Source organism: Lepisma saccharinum, chromosome 26, assembly GCF_977018435.1.
Source record: "Lepisma saccharinum chromosome 26, izLepSacc3.1, whole genome shotgun sequence".
Lineage (NCBI taxonomy): Eukaryota > Metazoa > Arthropoda > Insecta > Zygentoma > Lepismatidae > Lepisma > Lepisma saccharinum.
Window position 1 is genome coordinate 61,351,447 of NC_139254.1, and position 20,371 is coordinate 61,371,817.

Below are 20,371 nucleotides of genomic sequence, written 5' to 3' on the forward strand. Positions count from 1 at the left end.
GAGAATTTGTTGCAGGATTTTGTTGTCCAAGTATAGATGAGAACTGAGCTGCGAGACTGCTTTGAACCTTTTCATGAGAGTTTGCATGTGAACTGTATGCAAATTCAGCACTATTGACTGTGCATGCTTCTAAGTTTTGCTGTTATTTTACATCAAGTCTGTGAGACTGTAGACAGTTTTCCCTTTTCAAGTAGTTTTTATTGATTGTATTTGTATATGTTTTGGGGACTTAGCAGTTTTATGTTATGAGGCAGTTTGTTGTAGAATATTTTTACCGGATTGTTTTGAGATATTGAGTGTCTGCTGTTTTACTTGTAATTATTTTTCTTCTTGTGTTGTGTATTTGACTATATTTTGTCCAAGTTCGTAGTATTTAGAATAATTGTTATTGACTTGTAGATGTAGGGAGTAATAAACCTTTGCAAGATGCCCTATACTTTAGTCTGAACATTATTCTTAGTGTTCACTTTTAAAGCCTCAGTATTCTGGTAGTATTATTAATGTAGAGGTAAATTAGGCTAAAATGTAGGCATTTTTCTGATAAATTATACTCACTTAGTTGTTTCAGCAGGTAGAAGTTGCATGATGGTTTACTGCTGATGATGTTAATTTGCTCTTCTTATGTGCTACGTATGATGTAGCTTATTTAAGTAATTGGTATTTTCTACTGAAAAAAGGATTGCTTGTCTATTTTATTTCTATGTTGTTGAGTTTGTCCATAAGCAAGCCATGTTTTTACTCTATCCTATGTCTTGGAAGAATCTAGATATATTGTGTTTGCAGTTTTATGTTTCTCTAAGGTTTCAGCTATGTAGTTTTTAAACTGTGCTATGGGTGTGACTATTGATTTCTCTTTCTGTACCCCATGTTGGTTTCTGTGTATTCCTCTTGCTGCTTGAATTTGACTTAGGTTGTTTGCTTTTTTCTTAGATCTTTATTTGTTTATTTGTTCAGTATTTTTTATTTTTTAATATTCTTTTACATAAAAAAATTCAAAGTACATTGTTAAAGTCCAAATGTGTTAAAATTCAATTTTTCAAAGTTAAAGTTTTAAAAATACAATTTTCTAAAATTAAAAGTTATAATAGTATATTTTTGTTAGTAGAAGTTTTTATACTAGGGCAAATTATTTTGTTGTTAATGTAAAATTTGTTAGTTAATGTAAAATTAAAGTAATTAAAATTCAAAAAAAATAAAAATTTAAATGTAAAATTAAAGTAATTAAAATTCAAAAAAATAAAAAATACTGAACAAATAAACAAATAAAGATCTAAGAAAAAAGCAAACAACCTAAGTCAAATTCAAGCAGCAAGAGGAATACACAGAAACCAACATGGGGTACAGAAAGAGAAATCAATAGTCACACCCATAGCACAGTTTAAAAACTACATAGCTGAAACCTTAGAGAAACATAAAACTGCAAACACAATATATCTAGATTCTTCCAAGACATAGGATAGAGTAAAAACATGGCTTGCTTATGGACAAACTCAACAACATAGAAATAAAATAGACAAGCAATCCTTTTTTCAGTAGAAAATACCAATTACTTAAATAAGCTACATCATACGTAGCACATAAGAAGAGCAAATTAACATCATCAGCAGTAAACCATCATGCAACTTCTACCTGCTGAAACAACTAAGTGAGTATAATTTATCAGAAAAATGCCTACATTTTAGCCTAATTTACCTCTACATTAATAATACTACCAGAATACTGAGGCTTTAAAAGTGAACACTAAGAATAATGTTCAGACTAAAGTATAGGGCATCTTGCAAAGGTTTATTACTCCCTACATCTACAAGTCAATAACAATTATTCTAAATACTACGAACTTGGACAAAATATAGTCAAATACACAACACAAGAAGAAAAATAATTACAAGTAAAACAGCAGACACTCAATATCTCAAAACAATCCGGTAAAAATATTCTACAACAAACTGCCTCATAACATAAAACTGCTAAGTCCCCAAAACATATACAAATACAATCAATAAAAACTACTTGAAAAGGGAAAACTGTCTACAGTCTCACAGACTTGATGTAAAATAACAGCAAAACTTAGAAGCATGCACAGTCAATAGTGCTGAATTTGCATACAGTTCACATGCAAACTCTCATGAAAAGGTTCAAAGCAGTCTCGCAGCTCAGTTCTCATCTATACTTGGACAACAAAATCCTGCAACAAATTCTCAGAAATCCTACCTTTCCTACCCTTGCTTAAATAGCTAAAGTGCAATCTTCATACTAAAATATTGAAAAACAGCATATCTATTTACATAAAAGTGTGTACACATGTGTTTGTCTGCGTGTACTCTTAGATAAATTGATAAAAAAAGCAATATAGTTATAAATCAAAGACTATACCTAATAATATTAATTTCAAAATAAGTTGATAGAAAAAGATATAATAACTACAGTATAAGCTAGAAACATAAATTAAGAGTATTTGAAAATAAAATCCTTAGGAAAATATTTGGGACTAAAACAGATTACAAGGCAGATGAGTGGAGAAGATTACATAATTTAGAAGTACATAATTTGTATTCATGTACAGATATTATTAGAATAATTAAATCAAGAAGACTTAGATGTGTAGATCATGTGGTACAAATGGGAGAGGAAAAAAAAAGTATACAGGATTCCTGTTGGGAAACCTGATGGTAAAAGACCAATAGGAAGACCAAAACAAAGATGGAGGGATAATGTAGAGATGGATCTAAAGGAAATTGATAGGGATGGAAAAGAGTATATAGATCTTGCTCAGGACAAGAACAGATGAAAGGCATGTGTTGCTGCAGCCATGAACCTTCGGGTTTAAGAAGGCTAGAGAGTTAGTTAATTATACATTAAATAAGCATAATATTTGGATTGTAAGTAGAGAATATAACAAATGTACAATGCATTGTGCGAAAACTGTCAACTTTGCATTATAAACAGAAAATTAAACTAGTTTGCCCTAGAAATACATTTTAAGAATAGCCCAAAATAGCATGCGTAATAGAAAATTAAGAAAACTTTCTGAAGCATAAAAGTACTGACTAGTGCTGAATGAATCAATTACTGTAAAATATTATTCTCTGATTCAAATAATTTAACTGTAAACATCATCTTTTGTGTGTAAAATATAATTGTTAGTTGAACTGATAAGTACAAATATTAACTTTATACGCCTTGATACACTCTAAATAACATAACTTTGATATATAAATTAGTAACAATTTGTTAAAATTAAGTTAAACTGTAGAATTGTTTTCTTAAATAAATATAAATATAAAGTAAAAATAATAAACAAATAATTCCTTATTTTCCTATTTAAAGGATGCCAAACAGTGTAAATCAGTTGTTAGAGGCTAAATGAGATAAAATTTGAAGGCAGTAACAATATTTTTTAAAAATACTGCTTTTTACCTAACTTTGTAAATTAAATACTAGTACATTTTGTCAAATTATAAATAAAATATACCTATTTCTTTGGTATTTGTACTAAAGTGAATAAAATATTACTAAAACTTGGCTAGTACAGTAAATCTAAGAGTTTTAGCTTTATTTGTCCGTAACTGGATATAATTGTAACTTGTTAATCTCGCCAAACACAATCTTTACCTCAATTTTGGAAGCTAGCTGAACTTTAGCGTTTCGAATTACATATAGTGAAGGCCTCTATAGTGGAAAAATACACCCAGTCTGTAAAAATTTAGAAATGTTGTCTCCTTGTCTGTCGAACCAGACCAAAAGTGTTCTCAAGTGTTTCAATATATTTCTTAAGATAACTAACTTTTCAAAAAAAGAATACCTTGTGCCCAGATAGCTTAGTTGGTATAGCGTTAGGCTTTTAACCTATCTGTCCAGGGTTCGAGTCCCTGTCTGGGCGATAACAATTTTTAAATTTTGTCATCGGATCTTTTGCAACAGTAAGTCGTGAGTAAGCTTTTAAGTTTCTCAAATATCAGCATCTTTAGCTAACAGTACAGCATAACCAGTATTATTATAATAGAAAAGTTCTGGTGGTAGAACCTACACCTACTGTAATATCTCTGTGGTATTAACTTACATGCAGCTCATAACTTTTGGGACTGTTTGTCCTCCGTTACATTTCCTCGCCATTTACCCTTAGCGTCGCGATTAGCCTCAGAAGCAAAAAAAGCGAAATCTTATATTTGTTCTTTTTATATCTCTGAAACCACCTATACTATAGAACTACATTTAATGAATTTTGCAGTCTTTCTGTTTGATCTGTTAAATAATCCAGTCAATAAAAATATACTTGCATAGAAAAATCTGTTTTTCAGATACTTTAATCGGGTAATCTGCTTTTGCGTACTTCCTCAGAAATATAGTTCTTGCCACATTTATATAAATCGAAGTGTAGTTAGAGTTGGCCTGTAAATTCTTCTGGTACATGTAGTTACTTGAAAAAGCAAATATTGGGTGTATAAAACATAGCATTCTTGTGAAACAGTAAAAAAATCAACCTCATTTCCTCGTAATATTAGCTGTAAATGCTTCTTGCAGATTAACAAAGCTCTGGCGTGTGGTCCTACGTCACCTATAATCCTTTGTAAGGTTTATGTTGTCCTATAAATTGTCGCTATACATACTAAGTCCCTAGTTACACCCTAAGCTTTTAGTTTCAATCAGAGGATTTCAGTGTTCAGATAGTGATTGTAGCCTCGTATAATAAACCAAATGGAAATAACCCAAGTGTTGATGCACCCAAAAAATCCAGTAATACTTCTAAAATACCTTGAAAAAGGTTATAAGGCTAAATTATTCTTCTAGCATAGAAACAACATTTAGCAAGTGAACCTATGGTCCATATAGTCAGTCGTCTGTGAACTTCGTCTTGTCCTGTGAATTGACAATATATTGATAAATGGTTATATTTTTTTTTTAAAAAAAAGGAACAATGTTCGTAAGCGTCCAGTTATGGACCCTTCGGTAAAGGCATTTCAGTCTTTATAGACACACAATAATTTTCGTTACACTAAAAATTAGGCAAATAATCGAAATGTTAAACATTTCGTGTACTTTATCCAGTAAGCCTTAGCTAGAAATACAATAACAGGGTTACAGACATAAAAATTAAGCAAGCTTTGATATTCTAGTAGCACATAATAAATATAAAATATCCTTTAAAATACTCTGACAAATAGTTGTGGGTTATCTGAAATGAAAATTTTCAAGCCCTCTCTCCTGCATAAATAGGCTCTAGAATTCACTAAGCCTCAAAATAATATTGGGTACATAAAATAAAAAGCAGATGGAGAGTGGTGCTGATCGCATCATCTCCAAACAGCAAAATCAAAAGTATATGGATGGAGCCCTACCTGATATATTTTGGAAACTTTACCTAGTATAAAAGTAACAAAATACTCAGCAAACTCTAAAATAAACAAACTTTCCTACGTAGCAGGCGTAACCGGACCTAAATAAATACATATAGAAATACAGAACCAAAAATAGCATAGTGGAAATCAGTAAACCCTAATAATAATAATAATAATAATATATTCTGTGGCTTACATTTTAGCTAAAAGTACTTTTTTTTAGTGTTTTTGAAAAAAATTAAATAAATACTAAACTCTAAGTTAAAAATTTGTAAATGTATACAAAACAAAATAAATAAAAATTAATACGTACCCTGCAAAAAATCAGTAAAAAAGTTGAAAACATCTCTTTGTGCATCCAAAATATAATAACAAATCCTTCCTGACTAGATTAAATTGTGTTATTTGAGTAATATTAAGCCTAAACTTGTAAAATAAACGGGTAAAACTTGACGAAACACACTTCATGTGTACAAAATATAATTCAAAACACATTTAAATTGTGTTATTTGAGTAAACTTGGAGAATAATCCTGTAAACTTGGAAAAATATCTCTCTCTCTCTCTCTCTCTCTCTCTCTCTCTCTCTCTCTCTGTGTGTGTGTGTGTGTGTGTGTGTGTATGAGTGGATGTGTGTGTGTGTGTGTGTGTGTGTGTGTGTGTGTGTGTGTGTGTGTGTCCAAAATGTAATAAAAACACGTTCAAATCGTGTTATTTGAGTAAATATTAGGCTAAACTTGTAAAATAAACAAATAAAAGTTGAGAATACACACTCTGTGTGTCGAAAATGTAACTAAAAGTCTTTCTTGAACAGATTGAATTGTGTTATTTTGGTAATAATAAGCCTAAACTTGTGAAATAAACAGATAGAAGTTGAGAACACACACTTTGTGTGTCGAAAATGTAACTAAAAGTCTTTCCTGAACAGATAGAATTGTGTTATTTGAGTAAAAAATAGGCATAAACTTGTAAATAATGAATTAAAAGTTGAAAAAATCTCTTTGTAAATACAAAATTTAATAAAAAATGTTGCCTGAATAGTACAAATAGTGTTATTTTGGTAAAAATTAACATAAAGTTGTAAAATAATAAGTTAAAAAGTTGTAAAAAATGTCTTTGCGAGTCCAAAATTTAATAAAAAATGTTGCCTGAATAGTACAAATAGTGTTATTTTGGTAAAAAATTAACATAAAATTGTAAAATAATAAGTTAAAAGTTGAAAAAATGTCTTTGCGAGTCCAACATTTAATAAAAAATGTTGCCAGAATAGTACAAATAGTGTTATTTTGGTAAAAAATTAACATAAAGTTGTAAAATAATAAGTTAAAAGTTGAAAAATGTCTTTGTGAGTCCAACATTTAATAAAAAATGTTGCTTGAATAGTACAAATAGTGTTATTTTGGTAAAAAATTAACTTAAAGTTGTAAAATAATAAGTTAAACATAGAAAAAAATGTCTTTGTGAGTGCAAAATTTAATACAAAATGTTGCTTGAATAGTACAAATAGTGTTATTTTGGTAAAAAAATTAACATAAAGTTGTAAAATAATAAGTTAAAAAGTTGTAAAAATGTCTTTGTGAGTGCAAAATTTAATAAAAAATGTTGCCAGAATAGTACAAATAGTGTTATTTTGGTAAAAAATTAACATAAAGTTGTAAAATAATAAGTTAAAAGTTGAAAAAATGTCTTTGCGAGTCCAACATTTAATAAAAAATGTTGCCAGAATAGTACAAATAGTGTTATTTTGGTAAAAAATTAACATAAAGTTGTAAAATAATAAGTTAAAAGTTGAAAAATGTCTTTGTGAGTCCAACATTTAATAAAAAATGTTGCTTGAATAGTACAAATAGTGTTATTTTGGTAAAAAATTAACTTAAAGTTGTAAAATAATAAGTTAAACATAGAAAAAAATGTCTTTGTGAGTGCAAAATTTAATAAAAAATGTTGCTTGAATAGTACAAATAGTGTTATTTTGGTAAAAAAATTAACATAAAGTTGTAAAATAATAAGTTAAAAAGTTGTAAAAATGTCTTTGTGAGTGCAAAATTTAATAAAAAATGTTGCCAGAATAGTACAAATAGTGTTATTTTGGTAAAAAAATTAACATAAAGTTGTAAAATAATAAGTTAAAAGTTGAAAAAATATCTTTGTGAATCCAAAATTTAATAAAAATGTTGCCTGAATAGTACAAATAGTGTTATTTTTGTAAAAATAAGGATAAGCTGTGAAAATGTTTGACAAAGTCAAAGTTTGGTAAAAAATAAACTCAAAATTAAGTTAAATAGCACACAGTAACATACATTTACTACCTAAATCAATAATCAAAGGGTCCTAGGTTCGTTACCCCGTGATAAAAGCAAATAGTGAAAACAGTAGGCCCCGTCCCTAATAGCTCTCCCTTCTTCATAGTACAGATAAAAAAAAACCTGCGCTAAAGCGTCCTGTGCCTTGGAGGCAAACCTGAGCGGAATATTAATTGGCGGCGGAAACCGCATAGCTTCAGAGATTTGACCCTTGCTGCGCATTCTCAGACATTCTTTGTTGTCTGGTTGAATACCTCCCCTGCCCTACAGTATTGCATAGCTTTCCCCTGTTATTGCGTACTGGTTAACCTTGAAAAAACCGGTTCTGAAAATCTACCGACGCGTTCTCTGATTGGTGATTCAGATTCCTTCTTTGTTCTGACGTTGTGACGTCATTTGACCTTGAGCGCGCTTCCCCCAAAATTCCTTTCTCGTCTACCTGCGCGGAGTTCCCCTTGTCTGTCTGGCATCAGAGCGGAGTCGAGATTCGGATACAGTATTCTGTCTAACGTGTTGCACCATCGTGTTTCATAATATAATGCAATTATTGCATAGTACTAATTAATAACATTACATATCGCGGGTTCGAGTACCGGGACCGTCCCCAATCGTAATTGGACCTGTACCTACACCCATTACCACCGTTCATAGCGGTTCATAAACCATAGAAAACTTATTTTCAATATTATAAACATTAATTATTATAGTTTCATACATTACATACTTTGCAGTAATGAATATAAAAACATATGCATACCGTTTAGTACCTCTAATTACCTTCTATATACATATTTTTCATAAAATAAATAAATATATATTCATAAAAAGTTATAAACATGCAAATACATAAATGTAAAATATTCTAAGTACTTGCAAATGAATTCTAAGTACATGCGAATTAATTAAAACCCGTGCAAATAAGTTCTAAGTACGTGCAAATAAATTGCGAATATTAAATAGCGATTGACGTTAGCGCATTCCTCTTCTACTCCTACTTCTTCTTCTTGTCTTTATTTATTAGTAGAAACCCTTATCTTCCTTTCAGAATTGTGTTCATAACGTAACCTGTTGAAGGTGCGATAACCTAACATATTTCTAGATTATTCTGAATATGCATATTCAGAATATGCATATTGCATGAATATGGGCCTCCCCGATGGCGCAGTGGTGGCGTCGTCGCCTTGTAATCAAGGGGTCCCGGGTTCGAAACCCGGTGGTTCGGATCCCACTTTAAACTGTAGGTTCGGTCCTGATTAGGCTTTCTGTGCATAAAGTGGACTTAAACCAACAATTCAATCAATCATCGTCACGGTTACCCAAGGAATAGAAATACTGTGCGAAAATAAAAATATTTCTTGTTCCGGGAGATGAAATCGTTAGCTTAAAGGTTTGAATTTCATGATTTCTTGGAAGAAAATGGAGATCCAGAATGGAATATTCTGTTCTTATCGTTCTAAAATTAATTTCTACTTCGATTTCTTATTTCATTTTTGTTTCTAAGCAAGAGTCATAATACTGAACCTAGGTAACTGAAGTTGAAGACCCTGCAGACGCTGTAAAATATTATATGGTTTAAATTATTTCATTTTTACATGCTCAGTGAAAATTTGTTAAGATTTTCCGATTCTCTGATGGAATTAAGGAGTTTAATGAACGCTTTACGAGCCTCTGTGGTCCTGTCGGTAGTGTGCCTGGACCACGAGGGAGATCCTGGTTAGAATCTCGCGTTGGGAATTTTCCGAGCTTGTCACTGAAAAAAGTGGCTTTGGGTTCTCGCAACCTCTAATCAATTGGTGCGTGGTGGCAACCTGAGCGAGAGGCGGCCGGAGCGTAGTGTTGATCACATCACCTCCAAAAAAATGGCCGAGAACGTGAATATATGAGGTCCTACATCCATGACAGGGTGTAGTGAGCACGGAGAACTTTACCAGTAGAGGCAGATTGTTTTCATAACATCTTTGGCAGTTATGCATTTGAAGCTTCGGAACGAGTCACAACTCTCGAAGCAGCCAATTAACCAAGCGAGCCGCTGACGTCATCTCAACCCAGAACCTATAGCTAAGCTCCTTGCTCAGGTTCTACACGCCCACTAGGCTCGCTAGACAGACTCGCGCAGTCCGCTGGAGATGTTCCGAAAGTAATTCGACTCTACCAGCTAACGAACACCTCAGGAGCGCCACTGAGCTGATCATGTATCAACTGGCAAGATCGCGATTAGCAAAAAGTGGTAGAAAAGCGGATTAAAACGAATCAAATCAATCAATGAAAACCCAATGGGCAAGCAAGCTATTTTAGGGGTAGTATACTCCACTGATAGCATATTTGATTTCGTCAACCTTGCCACATTCTCAAACCAACCACTCTCTTAAAACGAACAGGAAATTTCTATCGCCATACGTTTTCCAACGGGGCTAGTGCCTCCAGCTTCCTCAATGATGTGGCCACCCTTCGAAAATTGACCTTATCTGGTCGATACAGCTCGGGATGGGTGGATAAGCGACAACGGGGTTGGGAAAGGAAAAAAAAAAAAGGTTCCGTGAGACCATCAAACCCAGCTGCTCTCCAAACTTCGAAATATTACCTACTTTGATCTCCGTTTTACGGCAGAAGCTTATTGCATCACTAATGGGCCAACGGTCTGGATTTTATATGTGCAACGAGGAGCCAAGGGGAGACGTGCTGGGGGGGGGGGGAGCTCAAACCTTGATGAGTCACAAACTGGCGGCTGGGCACAACACAAATTGGGAATATTTCACGCGCAGTCGACAGTTAGAACTACGAATCACGCAAGACATGTATTCTTGCGCTATTTTCTTCCTCCCCAAGTATACCATGGTAATAGGAACGGCGGTTTTCAATTTGTTCTCCAAACTTTGGTATTCCCTTAAGTCGACATTTTCGTTTGTCGTGACGAGACCTACAAATAAACACTATTCCAAACTTGTAACGGAACAATGTTAATGTGAGCTCTCAGCATACCACATACGTAATGGACATTTTTATACGTCTAATTTGTCACTTCGGTCTTGGCTTCTGTAGCCTCTGTCATACCCGCTCTGCAATATGTATCTTACTTTACATCCACTCTACAATCTGTCTCGAAAACCTGTGGAACAAGGCCGAGCATAGCTGTAGAGAATGGGAGAAAACGAGTGGGCGGAGCAAAGTAGTGCGAAGCTGCTGTAAACGGCTGGTAGCCTGGTTCCCCTCCATGCACTCACTTCCCCTTTCATTGGTCGAACCCTCTCGACTCCTACTTCTGCAGAGGACTTGTTTTCGTTTGCTTGCTCCAGACATTTCAGGGACAAAGTTTAGTTCTGAAGTTTTAACTCGCATAAAAACAGATCTTTCTGTCGAGACTATTCATCGGCAAACAGAAACACACTACAATTCACTAATTATCGTTTACCATGCCTCGAATCCTTAGGTTTTTATGCCTATGAAGGTACCAAAATATTTCAAGCTTAACACAGAAATTGAAATTACAGGCTTCCTAACTTTGCATCATTTTTCATCGATATTTTTGGTACTATCGTTATGGTATGAGTACATTTACTGAAGAAAGGATGTGTCAATCATAAGAGTTATAAGCTGAGCACTATGGCAATCACAATGCTAGAGTGCGCGTCAAATCTCCTGCATATGGCCTTGAACGGCTGAACAGCACCAGCGAATCACAGACGTGCGGCGTTGCCGTGCTCTCCTTGACAAGTCGTTTCGCGCAACCACGCTGTCTCTTTTCCGTGTGAGATTTCGACATGGCACCGCTGCAGTGCGCTGCTATTGGCTATCGCCATATGCAGGAGATTTGACGCGCACTCTAGTTGCATATAGACTGACATATGTGAAAAAAGTAAGGGAAATTTACAAAATTTTCAATTGATAATGTATTTCAGTATAATTAATAAACAATTCTATATAATATACGAATACAATGCAATGATTTGTCTCTAATGTCAACAGATAATTTCTACTCCGCAAATAACGATTTAAATCGAGATGGCCTATACAGTACGATGGGTATTTCGTACAAATATTATATCAGTAGCATCTTGAAGATTCGTTTAATTATGCGTCATTCAATACAAGAAGGAATACTACAATATCAATTAAGACTTTACGTAAAAGAAGCACACTTTAATATTTTCATCAGAAACGTCAGCATTTATATAAACAACTTATACTAGTTTTACTTTTATAGTCGCAAAGCAAAATTGAAAACTACGCACTGCACATTGCAACATGCCGTGTAAATATATGGAGGTTGTTGTGAAGGTGGTGTGATCAGCACCATGCTCTGGTCGCTCTTACTATCCAGGATTACTCTTTGATTATAGACTGCGCGAACACCAGAGCGCTTCATACAGCGCATTGCCTGAAATTTTTCGCCTATCATCATCTTCGGGAATCGAACCCGGGTTTCTCGGCTGACAGTCAAGCACCTTACCGACTGGACCACCGCGCCTCTAACAGGAGTAAAGAAACATTACATCAAAAGACCTGGACTCTAAAATAACGCGATGCTTGCCAGAGAAGGTTTATTATAACGAGAATCCGTTGATTCCTACCATGATACGTCTGTACAATGTAATTTCAAACAGGCGAGAAAGTTGTATTGTTTTACTCACCTTCTAACTGAAGCAAGAACCTATAAAATCCCATTTTCTTCATAGTTGTAAACTTTTGTTCAAAGCACATAATTCCCAGATACTAGCAACGCATGTTTGCCTGTAAATATGGTTCTTTCGTAACTGCATCGGCTGTGAATCTCAATTTATTGAGTTCATTACGATGCAGATGTCGAACTAATGTTTGATGGCAATGGAATGTAAAGCGATCGTAACGTAGGTATAATCTCGCATCCCATCTCACTTGCAGATTTAGTACATAATTACTAGTTTAATTGAGACGGAAAAATCTCCTCTGCTTCATAACCACAACTCATGAGAGTGCTCGGAAAACACGATCAATTTGGAGAAGAGTTTGCAAGATGTTCCCAGATGGATATAAATCATAGACCTAACGACTGTTGTGAGTAGAGTTAATTCAAAATTCAATGCGAGGCATGCGCTCGAATAAAAACATGCCAATTCTTTAATTAAGAGGAAAGGGGGGGAGGGGGTGATGGAAGGGAGCCAAAGCCTGGTTTCCAGTAAACCCTAAAATAGACACCGAACGGAATTACATGACAAGTGACGATCTATGTGTACCAGATGTCGCGGCCGTCGTTCGGAATATAGGAGAGAAGGTGTCCTTTCGTTTTTACCCTCGGACCGAAAAGGGAGGCTGCGTGCGCATGCGCGGGAAATCTGCCGTGTCGCGAGGCGAAGGGGGCGAGCGAGGGCTCTCCCGAAACTTCGAGTGCGGGGAAAAGTTACAAATTAATCATCTCGTTCTTCGGCCTCGACACCAGATTAAGCGAAGAGCGAATTTATTTTTGCCTAAACGTCTTTCGGTGTTGCCGTGGAAACGGAATTGTTGATTAATCTTCGCGAAGTCGGGAGAGGCGGGCGGGGAAGGGTGAAGGAGGGTGAGGCAGTCGTCTTAGAGGGAGATACCGGTCCTTATGCTGACGCAAGTGGCAGCCGTTGCAGGAGAGCAACAAGAAAATTGAATTACGGCTTTACTCCATGCTTGTGTAGATTGGGGGACGAGAACACAATGAATGAGGAATTGGCGGAGGTATTAGCTTCTAAAGGAATGCATTTGTTTGTCGATTTCTCAATGACACGCTAAGAAAAACGGCACGATATAAAATCACTTATAACATGTAACGACATGTGCGGTGGAAAAATCTGTCCGGGACGGCGCCAAGGGAGGGGCAAAGTGGGCCGGGTTCCATCTAAAATCAGGGTGGCCCACCCTGACAAAATTCAAAAGCTTACTTCGTGATAAAAATAAAATGAAAGGACATGCGTGAATATGCGTGAACCCTTTCAAGTTCATTATCTCTAGTGGCGGAACGCACTCTACGAACCCCTGTGGTGTAAGGGGTGATATTTTTATAAGGCACCTCACTTCCATGTAGTACACCTCAGTTAACTGATTCTTGCAGGCCAACGAATTTCTGGCGCCTGCGTCGACAAGTCAGTATAATCCTCTGTGCGGTTTGCGATGCGTGTCGTCCATTTGTGTTTATGATTGTTCTATCATCAATTATACCTTACCACCATTCATCATCATCACGGTTAGCCAAAAGTGTCAGAAAAACGAAGCAAAATAATCCAAATCAATCAAATATCATGTATTAATGTGAAATATAGTAAAAAAAATACACTACAGATTGATTGATTGATTGAATTGGTGTTTTAAGTCCAGTTTATGCACAGTAAGGCTAATCGGGCCTGGACCTACAGTTTAAAGTGAGATCCGAACCACTATGTGCCTCCACCGGGTATCGAACCCGGGACGCCTTAAATAAATCCACTACAGAGTTCCATGAACCAGGGGTTGGTTGATTGATTGATTTGAATGATTTTACCTTGCTTTTTCTTTGCCACTTTTGGCTAACCGCGAGGGTGAGGATGAATGGCGGTAAGATGAATTGATGAAATTTGATGATTATACTGACTTGTGGGTGTAGGCGTCTGAGCCTCGTTAGCCTCAAGAATTAGTTAACTGAGGTGTACTACATGGAAGTGAGGTGCCTTATCAAAAAAATCATTCCTTACACGGCAGGTAGAGTGCGTTCCGCCACTAGAGATAATGAATTTGAATCTTCAAGGGCTTCACGCCATATTCGTCATTATCTATATCCTTTCATTTTATTTTTATCACGAAATTTGCTCGTGCATTTTGTCTGGGTGGGATGAGGATGAATGATGACAAGATGAAATTTGATGAAAGGAAAATCACAAACACAAATGGACAGCACGCAACTCATTTCCCACAGAGGATTATACAGGATGTGAGTTCAGACGGCAGAGCCTCTTTATCTGCACAATGTAGTCCATTCCACTACGCGGAAGTGAAGTTGACATTTTGAGTATTTTTCCGGGGTCACCCCTTACATCGCAATACACGATACTCCTAATTAGGTTGTGATTTTTAATTGTTACCACATCATATTATGACATGAAATGGAAAATAAAATTTAACACATTTCAGTGTAATATTTTCCTCATATAATATTTGAACTTCCTATTATTGGTTAATAATTTTTTATTGGAATCACGTTATAACAACGTGAACATCAAAATGCATTTTTCCTAGAATCTGTGGCCACTCACACCAGAGTGACTCGCTCCGTCACTCAGAACTTATGAAGTTGACATGTTGCCCTCTAAAAGTCCTGTTTTTGAACCTCGCGTGTATTGAAAACGCTAATCAGTCACGGAGAAACGGACAGCAATTTTTGTAAACAGTTAAAATGTTCACCAACGACGCCTGCCCCGCTATACGATTACAAGAAAGGCACACAACTGGTTCTGTAATTCCCATGGGCGGAGTTTGGGCTTTTGCTTTGGGGGGGGGGCAGACTCTGTGGGAAGCATATGATGTACCTGAGGGTTGTTGAATATCCCCTTGCTTATAAGGGGTCCGGAGACCTTCCCCCGGAAATTAAAAAACAACAACTTAAAAACACTGAGTTCTAGGCCTTTTAGATTTGAAAATGTTAAATTTCCTCGATTAAGTAAACAAATATTAATTAGTATATTGGTTGTGAGTTTTAAAGGAAGCAAAACAATACAATTATTGCATTTTGAATTTAATTATTTTTTTATTGATACAATACTCGTATTACTTTAAACAAGTTACGTGCAATAGTAAGCTTCAGAAATTTTAGAAAAATTAAATCGAAAAGTTCTTTTGATGCCTCAGCAGTAACTGTTGACTCAACACAAATTCATTTTCGGTTTTCTTTCTTCAAAATGTACACAACAATCAAATTGTCTAAGACCCGCTATTGCGGCGCAATTACCGCATATGCCATCATGCCAAACGTCAAGATTTGCGGTATGGCTTCATAACAAAAATGTAGTAATTAAACTTAATCATGTGTTATTTTTTTAGTATTTTTTAAGATGGGGGGGGGGCAGGTCCCCCCTGGCCCCTCCAGAACTCCGCCTATGGCAATTCCCACCAACGTCCTGATGATTGCTGCAATACTATCTTTGCATACATATGTAGTTCGGCTGACAAGTCATTGTTTATGCGCGAAAGATATTAAAGCACACAAGAATGTACAGCTAACTAGTTATATGTCTTGCCTGGAGCGATTAACAAAACATAGACAATAGTCTTAAAGACACTGGTAGTAGAGTTTATCACAAAGTAACGTTTACGACAATAACTGACTAGGCCATGTTTCTGAACTAATTAATGAAAGGCATCACAGATGGGAAAATGGAAAGAAGGATAAATATGTTGAAAGAATTGAAAGATAAGAGTTGATAAGAATTGTAGAAGATACGATAAAACAGATAATTATACGCACCAATTGCAATAGATCAGAAGAAGTAAGAATAAAGGATACAGACGGAAAGAAGGAAAACATAACGTCCCTGACAACTGCATATTGTATACGAGTCCGAAATTATTTAGTGCATATTGATGTCATATCATGTTACCTCTATTAGCACAAAGCAGATGGTGTGGAATCAAAAATTTCCAAAAGTGTGATTAGTGAAAACGTAAATTTCGAAAGGGAATGTTTTCATTCTTCATAAGTACACGGAGCCAAAAACACTTGTTCATGATGGTGTCTTTTATAGCATTTATCTACCTTAATAATCGACATAAAGAGGCGTTGCCATCTGCCACAAGAGAAAAAAGTACTTAATATGGAATACATCGAAGGGTTTATTCAATATTCGAGAGCAATTAGACAGAATTACGTACATCGTATGCGATACTGTACTGTATAAAACAGCGGTTCTCGAACTTTTCTCTCATTGTACCCTTTGGTCGTAACAAAACGTCTAATGTACCCCCTCCCCCCTAGGGTTTTGGGACTTTTTTTGGTTTCCTGATTGGTATGTTTTCTTGACATGTTGGAGGCATGTACGACAGTATCTACAATAGAGCAAAATCGCATTCGGGCTGTATGCTTAGTTATAAAAATTAAAATGTGAAGCATGTGTGTTACGAAATATATAAAAAACTATAATTTTTATATATTTTTCTAGTTATGGAAAGAAATTAAGAACAAAATTAAGTTTGTAAACAAACTGTCAAGCACAATTTTGGAGTTTTGTTGTAAATCCTCAGTATTTCTAATGAAAATTATGTGCCTGCATAGCCTGACACAGTTTCTTGATGTCTGGTTGTGCACTTGAAACTTTCAAGCGGAGATTCGTCTCCAAATTTAATCTATTTCGGTACTTTTCGCAGTCGCACTCTTGACGTTTCTACACTTTAATAAATGTCTGTGGGCTTTTGAGTTGAAGAATGAAATGGGTAGAGATTTCGAACGAGTATTTTATTTCAAAACACATGAAACGAAGAGTGTCAGTGACAAAAACGCCATATTTTCCTGTTGAGCGTTAAGTCTGAAACAATGAAATCTCCTCTACACACTTGCAGCAAAAATGTGGGTATTCTCGTCATTTCTCTTCCGAGCTGATCGCGTACCCTCTTTAAGTCGTTCATGTACCTTTGCGGGTACGCGTACCATTGTTTGAGAACCATTGGTATAGAATATAACAACTAATCGGGATGCCCCGTGCGTCTATGCAACCTGGCCATACAGGGATGTTCAGTGGGTTGCGTACCGCTTAAGGTAGAACGAAGTGCATTCGCCACGCGCATGTGTCACTTCATAAAAAAATAATTTAGGATTGTCATAGCTGCATTAGCTGTGAGAATAAGGTGTCAAATTCATGGGAAAGTTTGAAATTTTCAATCCTGTTAATACAAATGAGTACATATTTATTTGCTAGATCCTAACAAACTGTCCCCAAAACTGGCTTTAACTTGAAATGTGAACGAATTTGTGCGATTCAATTGGATGAAAGGATATTTTATGAGTAATATAAGCTCCTTAAAAGCTACATGCGTGGAATACTGAAATGAGTTGAGTGCGAATTAAATAAACAAAATGTAAGCAAGACCAAAATGTCTTGAAGAATAACATGTTAATTTTGATAGTGATATAATGAAGAAAATTAGTGGTGTTACATTTGAAACAGCAGTGTAACAATTAAACATGCGTATTGAAATTCCTCACTCTCTATGTATACATTGGAAAGACATTTTTAAACAGTACATCAAAGTGGCATGTAAAAAATAGAATGAGATTTCTATTACTATTCATGAACTGATGGTATGATCTTCAGACTTGCTATTAACATTATTGTCTTAATTATGTAAGAGCTTTAACACGTTCACTTGCCGTTGGAAATGACGGCAGGTTCGAAAGGGTTAAGACGGATGAAAGACATTAACACCGCCCATTCAAAACAAACTGATGAATGGGAGGTAGGCTCCCTGAAAACGGATAGTAATAGGCTGTAGCTATTGAGTTGGGCACAATCTAGTAAGTGATGCTCATTTTGAGAAACAAATGAAGACTTCTGCGCTGGCGTTGCGGGTGACATTGTCGCTTTATCAAGTAATGGCGGTTTCGATTTCATCATGGGCTCTTTGCAGGGGTTGAGATCCTGCTTTAAGCTGCAGGTCCAGCTGTATGAGCAAAAAGATTGTCAAACTTTGTCAGGAATAAATGAAGTAAGTTTGTATGATGATTTTGTTTTAGTCTTATAGTTGGAACAAGAAGCATTCATATCACATCCCAATGTTCTCTGCAGTTGGATGCTAGCTCTAATCAAACCCATTCTTTAGTTTGCTGACCGAAGAGAAAGAAGGGGTTAATGCCCTAAGATATGGATACAAACTGGCAACAAAGTCAAGATTATAACCAACTGATTAACCGGTGCCTGCCACCTCAATATACGGGTGAGTAGTCAACCGCTAACCTCACAAAGGGTTCCAAGCTTGAGTCCTGACCTCAGCGATCCTATTGCGAGTAACCCTCCATCGATGTCATTTAACATCATTCATCTTCATGGTCGCGATTAGTCTGTACAGGGAAAGAATCGACGTAAAATAAGAAAAAAATATGAATTTCCTGTCAAGTATGTAACTTATAAGAAAACATCATTACCTGTCGCATCTAAATTGAGGACTCTACTACTTAAATTGAGGTGAGGGGGACTCAGTTTCGGGTGTATCAGGTCGTACCAAACTTTCGATGAGCGGAGTCACTGTTTGGAAAAGTATATTACACATATATATGTGTGTATATATATATATACCGCGTGAGGCACCTAAAAGTACCACCTGAAATAGCGAAGAAACCAGAAACAGTAGCGATGTGAGGTTTGCGGGAAACAATAATATCAAATGGGGCTCGTAAATCGGAGGTATGGGGTGGGTCGAAAAATATCGACAAATGGGGAATCTGGAGCAAAGTCATATTTTTTTTAATGGAACGATATACAATAACATGCATAATATAAAAGAGCACACGCAGAGAAACACAACGCCGTTGGTCTCATGCATCTACTGCACATAGGAACGAAGATATGGCCATGTGAAAATATGTAAACAAACGAACAAGTGGCCCACTTGACTTGTTATTTATTAAATTAAGAGACACCGGAAGTGTAACACCACGAGCACGTGTGCGGAACAAGCCAACTACAGGTGAGGCAGGTGCAACAAATGTTCTCGCCGCTGTTGCTGTGAATCCGCACGTTAGCTCCCGTGAAATTGCCAGGGATGCTGGGATGAGTCAGCGAAGTGTATTGCGCATTCTGCACACACACAAGTTTCACCCATATCATATCTCCCTCCATCAGGAACTTCACGGGAATGATTTTGTGGACCGTGTTCGGTTTTGCTCATGGATGTTACGACACGACACACCCGATTTGTCACGTATCCTCTTCACTGACGATGCAACTTTTACCAATCATGGAAATGTCAACCTAAGGAACATGCACTATTGGTCGGTGACAAATCCACATTGGCTTCGCCAAGTGGAACGCCAGCGCCCATGGAGTGTGAACGTGAGGTGTGGTATAGTGGGTGAACATCTCATTGGCCCTTTTTTTATACAAGGGACACTGAATGCTGACCGATACATACAGTTTTTACAACATGAACTGCCTGTACTATTGGAGGACATACCACTTCAGACAAGGAGGGAAATGTGGTACCAACATGACGGGTGCCCAGCTCACAGTGCAAGACGCGCTACAGCATGTGTGGAAAATACATTTCCAAATCGTTGGATTGGACGTGGAGGGCCTGTCAAATGGCCGGCTCGTTCCCCAGATTTGACACCGTTAGACTTTTTCCTGTAGGGAAAGCTGAAGGACATTGTCTACCGGGATGTGCCAACAACTACAGAGGATATGCAACACCGCATTACTGCGGCCTGTAGGGACATTCCCTACGAGATTCTACATTCTGTGCAACGATCTTTGCGTGGCCGCCTCGTTGCCTGTATCGCAGCTGACGGCCACCACTTTGAACACACACTTTGACAGGTTTTCGCTTCTTACGCAGTGGTTCTTCGACATACTGGCATGGTCATTTTCATTATGCTGTAATACTGTCAAATACATGGTAGTAGATGGTATCACCGCCAAGGACTGTTTGTGCCCTCGGGCGTTTAATATTCGCAATTTATTCGCATGTACTTATAACTAATTTGCACGGGTTTTAATTAATTCGCATGTACTTAGAATTCATTAGCATGTACTTAGAATACTTTACATTTATTTAT

The 20,371-nt window shown here is 36.3% G+C and overlaps 1 protein-coding gene across 2 annotated transcripts in view; it reads left to right on the top strand.

Annotated features, from left to right (window-relative positions):
- Window positions 1-20,371, top strand: part of Dh44 (corticotropin-releasing diuretic hormone 44) — a 618,074-nt gene that overhangs the window by 410,869 nt on the left and 186,834 nt on the right. The gene's annotated exons all lie outside the window — the stretch shown is intronic.